Source organism: Chiloscyllium punctatum, chromosome 14, assembly GCF_047496795.1.
Source record: "Chiloscyllium punctatum isolate Juve2018m chromosome 14, sChiPun1.3, whole genome shotgun sequence".
Lineage (NCBI taxonomy): Eukaryota > Metazoa > Chordata > Chondrichthyes > Orectolobiformes > Hemiscylliidae > Chiloscyllium > Chiloscyllium punctatum.
This window is the reverse complement of record NC_092752.1, coordinates 83762874-83774442: the sequence shown is the minus strand read 5'-3', so window position 1 is coordinate 83774442 and position 11569 is coordinate 83762874. Positions and strand designations below refer to the sequence as shown.

The following is an 11569-nucleotide window of genomic DNA, read 5'->3' as shown; positions in this document are numbered from 1 at the left end:
CAAAAACTTTGCAAATAATTCCGTCAAGACGATTTCAAGTTCCAAATCTTCGGTCAATCTTCCTCTCTTGTGCTCGCAATTTCATTACCTGATGTCAGATCTTACAGATTAGTTGCTGGATCCATTCCTGTAAATTGGTTCTGCATTCTTTCTAATTCTGATTTTTTTTTACGAATGTAGCTAGTGTTTATGGACTTAGCATCAATATTTCAAATACCATATTTCGATGAATATTAAAACACAACAGCATATCTACGTTGGCACCAGATGCTGAGCAATTGAGTCAAAATCGATCGGACGCAGTGAGACAATGATCCTCTCTTCGTGTGTTGTACATCCGTGACTCTATAATTCAACGAAGAATTATCCTTGCAACTTCAGCTATGTCAGGATCTAGTTTGCAGTGAAAGCCTGTCAATCTGCTAAGGTAACAATCGTCTGGGTCTCTGCAAAGGATTTGGCGAAATTTTTGGGTCTTGACAATTTGTTCTTCAAACAAATTACGTATTTCATGAATTCAGTTCTTTTACTATGAAAATTGGCAGTCTTGCTACAGCTGTGATGGCTGAGAGGTTAAGGCGTTGGATTTGAAATCTAGTGGGGTCTCCCTGCGCCGGTTCGAATCCTGCTCACAGCGTTTAGCCTTTTAAAAGTCATTAATTCCTTTGCGGAATTTGGATTTCGTGGAGCTTGAGCTTTGCATTCAATCGAAAGTAAATTTTCAACTGTGAAGAATCCGAAGTAATTTCAAGACGTCTAATTGAATAAATTAGATGTCGAGACACAAAAAGCCACCAACTTCAAACATGAATCAGTTTCAAAACATTTGTTGAACTATCGTGAAATTTTGATGTTCGGGGGAGGGGGTGGGGGGGTGGAATTAAGCAAAACAAGAAGCAATGCAATACATTTAACTGCAGGTGATTACGTTTTGTTTAGGATCAGTTGAAAGTCAAGCTGAGAAAGTTCAACCTAATTTACAGCTGACTCTCAAGGCCAATAATCTATTATATCAGCAGTCAATGAATTCGAAAAAGCAACTCCATGTGTGGAAAGGAACTCGACTGATCCAGGTTCCTGGCTTGAGGTGTGAGAAGGCAAGGCGATATCAGCGGAGTAGAATTTTCTGGAAATATTAGAAATGAAATGTTAACGGCCTTCTGCTGTCCACATTGGTAAGAGACTGTGCATTAAGAACTGAAATTGCAAATTAACAATGAAAATCAGACTTAACCCTCCGCTTCTGGTGTAGCATTGTTCAGAACAATAGGTTGTTGTTGAGGCTAAAATTGATCAAAATAATCGATGGGGATCTTATCCACGGCCTTCGTTGGAGCAGCTGATGTGGAGAGCTCAGCTTGAAGAATCAAGTGCCAATTATTCATCTTGGCTGTCTGAATTGCTTAGTTAAACAGACTCCCAGTTTAATGAAAAAACCTTTGCTATCAGAGCTAGATGTTTTCATGCCAGCATGTTCCGATATGAGAAGACACTCCATGGAGTAGATGTGACTTAAATGTTGACTCTAACGTCAGAGATGTTGACACATTTCTGCACCAAAACAGCACTACCATTGGTATCAAATCAAACTGAACAAAGGACTAGTTCACTTAGACATTTCCTTTCTGCAGACTCTGCCAATGGGCGTTCAGGCCCGATGTAGGAATAGGGCGTGGTGACATCTGTTCGCAAGTGGATCACTTCATTCTTGTTCACGATCCATAAACCGTAATTCATTTTGAACTTCTTAGCCATCAGCATGATAAATGTTACATAATGATTAGGTTTGCTTCTCGAAAGAAAGAGCGAAACCTTATTCAATGCAGACGCAAATTCAAGTTGTCCCTGGTCGACTAGAAGACAGATATCGCGGAACAAAGTGAATACAGAAAACAATCAATGAATGGAAACATATATTTGGAACTATAGTCACATATCTCTTCCAGACTAAATGTTCTTGAACCGTTATCTTAGTTTGATCTTCATGTCCACCATTACTGCAAAAATTATCTGAACAACTCAGAACTTTGTGTTCTTTGATATTGTCTCCTTCATGTTTCTCTTGATTTTGAAACTAAAACCGAGAAATTGTAATGCACCCTATTTCATTTGCAAAGATCAGAAGAAGATCAATTTATAAGAGAACAGAAATAAAGCTACGTCTGTCTTTCGAGACAAAACACAGTTACCATTTCGACTCCAAAAAGTCTTCTTCAGAAGTCTGCGCAATGAACTCGAAATAGTAGATAGAAAATGAAAAAAAGAATCCATACTGCCGCAAGCGCATCAAGTCCTACTCGAATATGCTGTATTACTACTATCAACATCAGTGGAGAACGAAACAAAGCTCATTCTGCAGTTGTCAACCTGTTATGACGTAGTTTGTAAAGTCAGAAATATGATTAGGTAAAAAGCGGGATGAAAGTGGGATATTGGAAGACTGTAAAAAGAAAGTGCATGCTTTGCTTTGAAGAAGGTTGGCAGTGATGAAAATGGAAATTAACTACAGAAAGGGGAGCTTACTTAATACTAAGAATAGTTGCAACACACAGGGACGCAATTCTTTTTGCTGGGTTTCTGTTCTGCCATTTTATACTCACGACTGCTGTCGGGTTTGGTTTCCATTCCAGGCTTAGGTGACTGCCTGATGGAAGTTTGTACATTCGCCCAATTTCTGTGTGGTAGCTCTGGTTTGCTGCCACATTCTAAACATTTGCAGGTTAGTTGGATTCGCCATTGAACGCACACGGTTACAGAGACAGTGATGTGGAGAGTGTCTGGATGGGACGTACTTCAGAGGATTTTTGTGAACTTAAATAGACAGAGTGGGGTTAGTCTGCTGTTTCCTGGGTGAACTACATGGACAGAGAGGGGTCAGGGTATTCTTCCCTGAGGGAGAGATATTGACAGAGTTGGATTAGTTGCTCTTACCTGTGTAAGTCACGCAGATACAGTCGGGTCAGTCTGCCCTTCCCTGGGCGAATTTCTTTCAGAGTGGTGACAGTCTGCTCTTCCCTGCCTGAGTGAAACAGAAAGAGCGGGATCAGAATTCTCTTCCCTCGATAATTTATGTTGACAGTCTGGCTTCCGTCTGCTCTTCTCTGGCGAGTTACATTGGTAGAGTGGGGTTAGTTTTCATTCATTGGGTGAGTGCCATAGACAGAATGGGATCAGTCTGCTCTTCCCTGAGTGAATTACATTTATAGAGTGGGGTCAGACTGCTCTTCAGTGAATGACTTATATTGACCGTGTGGGATCAGTCTGCTGAGTTACACTGAGAGTGTGGGGTCAGTCTGCCCTTCCCTCGGTGAGTAACACTGAGTGAGTGGCGTCAGTTTGTTCTTCCCTCAGTGAGTTACATTGACAGAGTGGCATCAGTCTACTCTTTCCTGTGCGAGATACATTGTCAGTCTGCATTTCACGGAGTGAGTTATTTGGACAGTGTGGGATCAGTCTGCTCTTCCCTGGGGGAGTTGCATTGACAGAGTGGCGTCAGTCTGCAATTTCCTAGTTGTTTTAAAGTGATCACGTGAGGTCAGAGTGCTCTTCCCTGGTTGCGTCACATTGACAGATTGGGCTTCATCTGCTCTACCCTGGGAGAGTCACATTAACAGAATGGGGTCAGTCTGCTCCTTTCTGAGTGAGTAATATCACAGAGTCCACTCAGTCTGTTCTTCCCTGGGTGAGGTACCTTAAGAGAGTGGTGTCAGTCTGCTCCTCCACGGGCGTGTTACTTTCTCAGAATCGTGAGAGTCTGCTCTTCTCTGTCTGAGTTTAACAGCAATTATGGTTTCATTACTGTCTTCGCTGAATGATTCACATAGACAGAATGGAATAAGTCTTCTCTTCTCTGAGTCAGTTACTTTGACAGAGTGGGGTCAGGCTCGTCTGCCTGCTTGTGTTTCATTGACAGAATCAGATCAGCCTGCTCTTTCCTGGATGAGTGACAGAGACAGAATGGGTACAGCCTGCTCTTCTCTGAGTGGTATCAGTCTGCCATTTGCTGGGTGAGTTACAAATAAAGTGTTGGGTCAGTCTGCTCTTCCATGGATGACTAACATTGACAGAGTGGCGTCAGTCTACTCTTCCCTGGGTGAGTTACATTAACAGCGTGCGGTCAGGCCATAATTTCCTCGTTGAGTTACATTGATCGTGTGATGTCTGACTTCTGTCCCCTGGTTGAGTTACATTGACAGAGTGGGGTCCATCTGCTCTTCACTGGGTGAGTTACGTTAGCAGTTTGGGGTCGGACTGCTCTCCCCTATCCAGGAATTCCATCTCTAGCGGTTTCTTGTCAGTAGCTCCATACTAAGGATTTGAGGAGTTAACAAAAGTAACTCGTCGCCTACATCTTTGGGATAATTAGGGATGGGCAGTGAATCTTACCTCATTGAAAGACAACTGTGTCCCAGAAATGCATTTCTAATAATTGTATGTTCTAATTCGACACTGCATGCGGTCGGGAATAAATTGGGGAGAGGTGCAGGGTTGAATAATTAAAGTCAAATACACTGATGCCGAGGAGACATGACACAAGATGTGAGTGTGGAGCTGATGGTGCAAGGCCTAGTGTCAGTGCTATTTGTTCAGCATTTATTGCTCACTGTTCGCAATGACTCATACACCACTGCTGTCAATTCACAACAATGAGCCTCTTCATCTTGGTTTGAAAATCCCTGCGTGTGTATTAACGTGGTTAATGGGACGCGAGAGGAGATGAGCACATCCTTTTTATTCTGTCAGTTTAAACAGGCGAAAATATCTGTTAGATGCCAATGCAAGAGGATACTGTCTTTGTCTGTGCCTTTTTAGTGAGGCAAGCTCAGCATTGAAATGTCTGTTTTTGCAGAAGCAGAGTTTGATTGCCATTCACACTGAGCAACATTAATACAGAAAACGCGTTTTCGAATTCCTGTGATCAAGTGGTTCAGGCATTGCACATATGGACGAGAAATCTGGCTCTTAACGTGGTGTCATGGCTTAGCTGGTGAAAGCAGCTCCCATTACACTGGTGCCTGCTCATTGTATTGAAAGCTCGTTATTTCTTACAAGTATTGTGTTGCTGATCGAGAAACTCAGTGTCCTATTTGAATTGCTGTACATTCTGATTTCGCGTTCCGGCTTCATTTTCCTGTTTAAATCCAGTCGTGTAGGTTGCTCTTTTTAACTACTATTTTAATCTGGAGATTCTTCCCTCAGTTCCACAACACTTCTGCTTCTCATCCTTTTATTCTCATTCCTTCATTCCCAGTTTTGTGGAAATTAAGTGGTGAGGCAGGAGACACTGCAGCATTCCCGGGAAATGTTGTGGTAATGGCACTGACACCACGACATGATCACCCTCATTCTCTGCTGTCACCATTCATTCGTTGTAAACCAACAGTAAATGCATCGTTGTTCTTCTTCAGCTAACATGTAATTACTTTCTTTTTCTGTTGGATAAGGAAATCAACTTTAACTTCGAAAGGGTCTTTAGATTTTGAGGAAGAAATGTCTCTTTGCCTCAGGTCGAAGTGACAGACGCACTATCCAGAGAATGTGAGACTACTTCGACCGACTCCAGCCAGGCGTCAGAAAGCCTCTCAGCAATTCGAATCTCAAACTGTCTCTGAATGTCAGGCTTTTCAAGAGCAGAAATGGGAAATGAGGGATATGGACAGCCAGAGAGTCGGAAAATGTGAAAAAGGCCCAGGAGGATACAGAGACAAATATAGAAAAAACAAAGACCCATATTGAGGCAGACACTGAAAGAAACAATTCTCCATTCGGCGTGACTGCTAAAATACGGAAACTAAAAGGAAATGTAGCCATTAAAACATAGCCTTCCACCAGCTCAGGAAAATGAAAGTAAGCGTGACAGCTGATTAAGATTGTAAATTCGATGTTTGTCAGCTCAAGAGTGATTTTGATAAATATCCTGATTCGACAAGTAAGATTATCATTTTCCCAACAGTATGATCTAGAAATCTATAACTAACCTGTTTCCTGTCCATCTTAAAAAAAACTGTTTCTCTCCACAGATGTTGCCATTTGTAGCGGGTTTCTCTATCAATTCTCGTTTTTAGTGCATATTTCCAAAACCTTTATCTTTTTGGTTTTTGATAACCTGGCACAAAACCAAGCATTACAACGTTCGGACCAGTGGTAAGAAATACTGGTAACACGATATATTTGCACAATAAAACATGCATTCCCTGTCCTAGAATAGAACCAAAACTATTGTGGTTAGAGTTCCAAATCCTAACTACGAGATTACACGGAATGAAGACAGACGCTCTTGCACTTATTCTCAATGAAATGGATTTTCCATTTCATTTCTGATTATTTCCACTGCAGATTGTTTTCTACTCGTCTTAAATGTTTTGCAGAATGGAAAATCCAATTTGGCCCATGGTGCAGTCTGGTTTAAAGATATTCATCTATTGTATTCACAGTTTCCAGCTTTGGTCCATAACCTTATGTGTTCTGATGTTTCCAGTGCAAAAGGCAGTGAGGTTCTCGCCTTGATCTTAGATGACAGAACAATGGGATTGAAGTTTGACATACTCACACTGTTTTATTACCCACGTCGTGTCTCCCACAGAAAGAGCCACACAGACACATTCCCCGAGAATCGCAATAATGTCATATTCCCAGGCACCAACCTAACCCCTAAGTTCACCTGTCTATACTCCATGCATGAAAGTAGATGCATTTCAGGTCCCCAGTTCTTTTGCATTCATCTGCTCTCTGCCTAATCTTCCCATTATTAATGCTATCTTCCAGATTCTTAGCGTTTCCAGTTTCCACCTCACTTCCGACTTGTTTAATCTTGTGGTTCCTAGCCCCCTGCCACATTAGTATAAAAGCTCCCCAACGGCAGTTGCAAAAACTCCCGAAAGGACATACGTTCCCATCTGGTTCAGATGTAGATCCTCAATTTTCTTATAGTCCCACATTCCCCAGAACTGGTTACAAAATCTAACAAACCTGAAACCCGCCCTGCAGCACCATCCCTCAACTCACGTGTTCACCGTGCCGTTTTTTTATTCATTTCTACGCTGGCAGTCACATGGCATCGTCAGTAATCCCGAGATTACTACCTTTGAGTCCTCCTCTTTAATTTCTCTCCTCGCTCCCTGAATTCTCCCTGCAGGTCCTCATTTCGTTTTTCTTTCGCTGGTGCCTGTATGCAGCAAGACAACTGGCTGTTTACGATCCCCTTTTCGAATGCTCTTCAGCCGATGGGCGACATCCCTGGCCTGTGCAATTGGGAGGCAACCTAACTCTCCAGAATTGCTGATACTCCACAGTGAGTCTACCCACAGCTCCAGAGTGGCCACGCGGTCAAACAAGTGCTGCAGTTGGACACACTTCTTGCAAGTGTAAGTTTACAAAACCTTTACAAGGATTTGCAAGGTTTGCACTGCTTGGACATGAGAACGAAACTGAATAGGCTTCGTCAGATTCCCAGGTGCTTCAGTGCATAGATATGGCCTCACAGAAGCTTATAAAATCATGAGGAAGACAGACAGAGTAAATAGTCAGGGAGCGCTTCTTCACAAAACACACGAGTTCAAATCTACATAGCAAGCGTATAATGAGAGAGAGGAAAAATTTAAAAAGTATGTGAGGGACACGTGTTTTTCACACAGAACGTTTGTGTGTGTGGAATGAATTGCCACATTTAGTGGCACAGTCTGGTGCACTCACAACATTTCAAAGGCATCTGAATGGGTGTATAGACAGGAAGCCCTCGGAGAGATAAGGCACAAATATTGGCAGAAATGTATGGATTAATTTCGGTTATCTATTCAGCAAGGGCAAGTTGGATCGCGGGATTTGTTTCCATGCTCGACAAGTCTGAGATGCTCCAGCCACCGGCAACGGTTTGAATACACCATTTGCAAAAAAAACGCATGATGTCTGTAACTCAGCCAGCGAGTTTGGCTATATTGTTTGGAGGGTGGATGAGCCCAACCGATCCAGAGATGAAGGTTTTCCGGATATTTGCTGCCAATGACCATTCTTCTTGACACTTTCCCAAGTTCGCCATCAAAGATTTTAGCTGAAGCAAAATACCTCACATATCGCATTACCCACTTTGCTCCCCAGCGAATCCAAAAACTGACAGCTCTTATCGTGGAACGGACTCAAAACTGAAAAGGCAGTACCATGATCAGACACACCGAAGCTTAAGTGCTGTTTGTGAGGCACTGTGAGTCGTCTCTGACATGAACTGCTCGCACAAATAATAGCAAGGCAATTCCAAACCTACTGGAGATTGAGTGCATTGCCAAGTCCCAGAAAGTGCTCAAGTATCATAAAACAAAACACAACAATGAACCATTAAAAGTGAACATTTCCAATTATATCCTGATTAAATTAGGCCATCAATGCGCTGGTGCCGCCATCTGATCGAGAGAGCCAATCACCTTTCTCCCTCACCAGGACAGTAATGAAGGAAATGAAAGTATAGCAACGTTTCACATCGCGATGGCCCACCTTTTCGCCACAGCATCAAAGAACGCCGAACAGATTCAATGCAGGATCTTTTTTCGAAATAACGGTGAAATAACTATGTCTATTCACTTTCAGAGTAAACAGGGAACAACGCAAGTTGTCTGGAATATGAATAACCAACATAAACTACTTTGGTCCCAGATTCTACTGATGCACAGACTTTATTATGAAAAGGTACCTTGGGTGATTGTCCTACACCCAGAAATCTTCTTGCTGCCTTCTGTTTGCCCTGTCACATTAACCTTGTGCTGCTCTAATCTAATTTGTAGTTCTTGCCATTTGTCCGTATTGCTACTAGGGATAGCTGGGACGTGGCAACTCGTGACTGCCACACAAATTCTTTGCCAAAATTGGATAGTCCCGCAACGTGATTCGCAGTGCACGAACTTTGCAATGAGGATATGCCACGCAGCAAGTTAAAAACCATGCTTCCATTTATTAAAGTAAGTTTCTGGGAAATGACAGCCAGCTTCCTCCTTACACTCGGAATTATGACAACACATAAACCAACAGCCTCTCTCAGAGACAAGTGACCAATGTCCATCTTGTGCTGGACAAACGTAGTTGACAAGATTGCACGCAAGGACTGCACAGAAAACTATAGAGGAGAAGCAGACAGACGACCATCGAGCTGCATTCATGCAGTTCAGTTACCCTGTAAACCCCATGCACAGCTGTTCCTTGTAGGTACACACAGGGCACTGAGTGTCTCTGACTCTGGGACTTGGAACTCGAATTATATGACCGTCTGCAGCACTGGTTACTTCCTTGTGTGAGGTAACGCGCGATGGAACATATGTAAAACACGACAGCTCATTGAGAAATACGTCCAAAATAGCATCCAAGAGACGTATTTCTGTTGTGGTTCGGGTCCTGTTCCTGACATGACATCCAGCATTGTACTTATTGTGTGCTTCCTGATGGTTCGGTGCATGCTTCTGTGATCGCATTGTGTGCAGTAACCTGCATTTTAGCTGCAATTACGTGCGTTTGACACCCAGGACCACTGGCCTCTATTTAGTTTTCCTCTTCTTGTGCGCAATTGCAACACAGTAAACGATCAATTAATATTGGGAAATGACATACACAGGCGTGTGAAAAGCCCAGTTTATGTGGCAATTATGCAATGGTTAGAGATTAATTTGTTTCAGGAGATAAGGATGAAAAGTGTGTTTGGGTAGAGATGATGAACATTGAGGAAAGAGGAAACCAGCCGGTGTAGCTTACAAGAACACTAACAGTAACCACAGTGCATAAAAAAACGTACAGGAAAAAAATACCGCCTGTGAATGATAAAAGGAGGCAAGAATTATGGGAGACATTCATTTTCCTTCTTCCTCTCCCGTTTGAATTGTAAGAGACTTTGAAGAAATACAATCGAAAAGTCATATATTCCCCATCAAACAACGTGCGCTATACCTTGGTCATTGATTACTGAATATTAGAATACTTACAATGTGGAAACAGGCCCTTCGGCCCAGCAACTCCACACCGACCCGCCCGAGCCCAAATGCATTCCTCTCCTTTAACCCCGTCAATTTAGCACGGCCATTTCAACTAACCGGTACATTTTTGGACTGTGGGAGAAAACCAGAGCAAGCGCACGCAGCCACGGGGAGAATGTGCAAACTCCACACATTCAGTTGCTTGAGACGGGAATTGACCCTGACTCTGTGCCATTGTGAAACAGCAGCAGCGCTCACGATGGTGTCAGCGTGAGATGGGACTTATTTGCCGTCTTTAATTGGGAAAAATCTCTGTCATTGTGACCATCTGGAAAGACCAGTTCCTTCGCCACAAAAAGAAATGAATATGTCATGAACCTTTGTTTTTTCATGTCCAAGAATACTCAGATCAATAACTCTCTTGATTACGTCTGCTGGTCATGTTCGCAAAGAAATATAGCAAATTGCCAAGTGTGATTTTCCTTTCAATAAATAATTTTGACTCAGTTTGGCTCCAAATATCTTTTCCTAACTTTGTGCTTTTCTTCATTTACATTGGTGTCTCGCACCATACAAATGACAGCAAAGGTATGAATGGAGATGGAAGCATTTCACTCATCAAGTCAGCGGCAGCGTTCAATGAGATCACGGTTAATTTGGTCAATGCTCAAGGCTTCCACCGTCTGTATAGTCATGACCGAGTGGTTAAAGCGATGGTTTAGAACCCCATTGGGATTTCCCCACGTCAGTTCGAATTCGACTGACTGTGTTATGAATGCTTTCCAGGTGGAACGATTCAAAGTTCAGCAAACCAAGCCTGTAATTTGATTCGACTTGAGAAACTCGAGTTCTTCATCAGAAAAGCTCCACGTTTAAAACATTATCTCTGTTTCTCTTTCCAGATACACTGCTCGACACATCGGGTTTCTGCAGTTGTTATTGAACGCCCTGAGCAGAAGTACTGCTTTTCATTGAATTCCATTCATCCCTTGTCCTCTGTTCTCTGACTCTGGTCATTGGCAACACTTCCTCCTGCTCATCAGAGTGCTCATTCCCCACCGCTCCCTCTCCCATCATTACAAACAACCGCAGGAAATTGCCACTTAACCTCTTTGTTCCAAAGTGAAACTCACCAGCCTAGGAACTCTCTCCACCAAACGGGACTTCTCATCCCCAGACATGGTGCAAGCCAGAGGATTGTGAAGAGATACTGTGAAAATATTGTCAGTTGGCAGTTGGAAAAATGTTTAGGAAGCAAACCATATAATTTAGGCTCCAGCTTTGGAAATCTTGAGAAACTCTTTGGGATCGTATTCCCTCTCATGGAATGGTTGTATTGTTCAGCTAACATATTGGTGTACCAGTACTTCTGCCGATTTTCCGATGCTAGCAGGTCATTGTTTGCGGAACGCAGAAAGACTGGCAACAGAAACATCGACTTTCCTGCTCCTCGGATGCTGCTGTGCTTTTCCAGCATTTTCTGATCTAAAATCAGGTTTCCAGCAATCTTTTGCCTAGTTCCTTCAGTGTCGCTGGTTCCCAATTCAAGAACTCCATCTCTAGCGGTTTCATGTCTGTACATCCATGCTGTGGAGTTGACGAGTGAAGAAAAGTAACTCACC

The 11569-nt window shown here is 42.8% G+C and overlaps 1 non-coding gene across 1 annotated transcript; it reads left to right on the top strand.

The window, feature by feature from the left end:
• Positions 1–555: 555 nt before the first annotated feature.
• On the top strand, positions 556–637 carry trnas-uga (transfer RNA serine (anticodon UGA)). The gene has a single exon. It is a non-coding gene; the product is annotated as a tRNA-Ser (tRNA).
• The last annotated feature ends 10932 nt before the right edge of the window (positions 638–11569 follow it).